Raw genomic sequence first — 2,921 nt, forward strand, 5'->3', positions numbered from 1 at the left:
TGGCCCAGCACCTGCAGCAGCTTCCCAGAGCTGTCTCCCAGCTCAGGGGCTGGAACCAGCAGCCTCGCATTTCCTGGGCATGGGAGGGAGGAGGCTGAGAGCCTCCCTTCAGCTGCCGCTCTGCAGTCCCAGCACAGGGCCTACAAGTTGTGTTGTGGCAGAGGGGATGAGAGGACAAATGTGCCCATGGGCGGGCAGGGGTGAGGGAGGGCAGGGGTGAGGGGGAATAGCAGTGTCAGAATGTAAGTGAGGAGGGACCTCCCGAGGTCATCTACATCAGCCCCTGCTCAGAACAAATCACGTTGCTCAAGGTGCCATTCAGTCCAGCCTCAAACACATCCCAGGATGGTGACTGAACCATCTCCCTGGGAAACCCATTCCTTTACTCACTACTTCTTTTACCCTGCTGCTTAATGAGAATTCCCCATGTTCCAGCTGCTCTCCATGACCTCTACTCCTGTCATGGTGCACTTCCAGAGTCTCGGTCCACCTCTTCTGTCTCCTCTCAACAAGTGGCTCCTGGACCTGCTCAGAACACTTTCACTAACACAGCTCAGTGTATCTACTGCCTGTTCCCCCTGAGTCAGTGTTTGCCGAAGTCTTGGTGGCAGTGCCCTCCTTCCCACCTCTCCTGCTGCTCATGAGACCAATAAATAGTATTGGTTCCACTGCTGATCCCTGGGAGAGCCCACGAGTACGTGTCTGCCAGCTGGGCTTTGCACCACTGCTCACAATTCTTTCTGCCTGACAGTCCAGCCACTTCTCCTCTCCCCTGATCATTCTCTAACCCATTGATCACCAATTGGGCTACGAAGGAGGCAAGAGAGAGGATGTCAAAGGTCTTGCTAAACTCTAGGGCCACACATGCCCTGCCCTTCCCTTCCCCACAGTGCCCATCACCTACCTCATGGGAAAGCAATGAGCTTGACCATCAGCTTCTGAACGAAGCACATTCATGGAGAGGGAAAACAGCCCTGATTGAGCTCTCCCAGAAGAGCTCCCTGGTACTGATCTCGATGGGGTCACTAAAGGGAAGGGGAAGAGCCCTCAGCTGCCTTATCCGCAAGCTGGATGTGAGTCCAGGCAGACAAACATTCAGGCAGGGACAGGGGCTCAGGAACTTTCTGTACTGTGCATAGCCCTTATTAGAATGAGGGTGTCTCTTGGACACCCCTGTGGGATAGCAGTGGTCTTTGGGGGAGTGCGGCCTTGGATCCAATGTCCCTACCCTCCCAGGGGCAGCTGCTGGTCACATAGTCTTAGAACCCAGTGCGGGACAGGAACACTCTGGGCATGAACATCAAATCTCTCAGCAGTTCTTTGGCTGTTCTTGTGAAATCCACAGAGCCTGTTCTTCTAAACACAGGGCAGTGGTATCAGACTCTGTTTTTGTCATCCAGTGCATGTTTGGGAGAAGGTCTCTGCCCCTGCCTGGCATAGCACCAGGCCTGTGAAGAGCACATGTCCCTTTGGCATTGGCTTGGGTATGAGGGAGGGCTGTGTCCCACTCCAGATACACTCAACAGTGCATTGGAAGCAGATCCAAAGAGACGCAGCCAGCACAAGGTGGGCAGGATTCGTCAGCCTTCCTCTTGCTTCCCAGAAAGCAACCCCCATCCTTTGAACTCTCTGGCACTGGGGAGAGCAGCTGTGTCGTGGTCTGGAGAGGCAGGGAGTGGGGACTGCCAGCCATGGTGAGGCACTCACAGTGGTGTTACACTGAATTACTATGGATACAAAGTGGAGTGAAAGTGTTGCGTTTGGGGCCTGAAATGGGCAGTAGTGGAGCATAAGCTCTGCAGAGGCAGGAGAAGGAGGGCTCAAGAGACAGGGCTGCATTTCGGGTCCTCTTCCCTGGACAGGTCTCCAACAGGCTGGTGCCATCACCGCTCAGCTACAATGGGAACCTGCTGCACTTCAGTGCTCATGTGTGTGTCCCCACCATAAGCAGCACATTCCCTTGTGATTACAGACACACAGGGACACACCCACACACACACTAATGCACGCCAGCATCAAGTCATCCACAAATTTTTGTTCCCTTAGTGTATCCACACAAACACAGCTGCACATAAGTGCACATTCTGGGGAAGCACAAGGCCGCAGACATGCCCATGCCGTTATTTGTGTACTTATGGACTGCACAGAATGGGGACAAGTCCAAAGTGGCCAGAATGTTCTCCTGAGAGCACTGTTAGGCAGGATGGGGTCAAAACCTAGCAGCACAAAGCACACACCTGGGGAGGCAACAACAAGTGACCATTGGGGTGAGCTGAGGAGGGAGGAAAAGACAAAGATAGGGTACATACTCATGCACAAGAGCCCATGGTGTTATGCTGAGGACAGCTGGAGCTTCTTCCTGAGAACAACACTTCAAACAGCCCCACCGGTGTGACCAAGGCTGAGGTGTCTTTCCTGCCCTGAATCCATCCAACACTTCATCTGAGTCTTCTGCCCGCAACACTGCATTTCTGCCCTGGAAATCCTGGTGCCTTTCATCCCTGTGCTCAGAAAAAGCCTTCATTGGGGACTGGGCATGGCACAAACCTGGAAATGAAAAGGCAGCAGTGTTGGAAACCAAAGCACAGCCCATATCATTAGCTGTGATGGTTTGCATTCAAGATGAGCTTGTCAGGAAATTGTTACCTCTGCAAAAGGCTGTCTCTGGTCCTGCGGCCATGAAGGGCAGGTATAAAAGCCAGCCCAAGTCTCTGCTCTCTCATCCACTTCTCCTGCCTCCTTCTCCTTGGGAACCAGGTGAGTGTGAACCCTTCTCCTCCTCTTCCAAAGTGAGGTCCTGTCCTGGGCTTTGTATCTTCTTGTCATGGGAGAGGGAAGAAGGGAGAATGTCTGCTTAGAGAGAAGCTTGGACACGGCAGAGAGGGGTTTTGGTATATGCATTAGGAAAGACACTGACTGGG

This window comes from Charadrius vociferus, unplaced genomic scaffold, assembly GCF_000708025.1.
Source record: "Charadrius vociferus isolate BGI_N301 unplaced genomic scaffold, ASM70802v2 scaffold889, whole genome shotgun sequence".
NCBI classification, from domain to species: Eukaryota; Metazoa; Chordata; class Aves; order Charadriiformes; family Charadriidae; genus Charadrius; species Charadrius vociferus.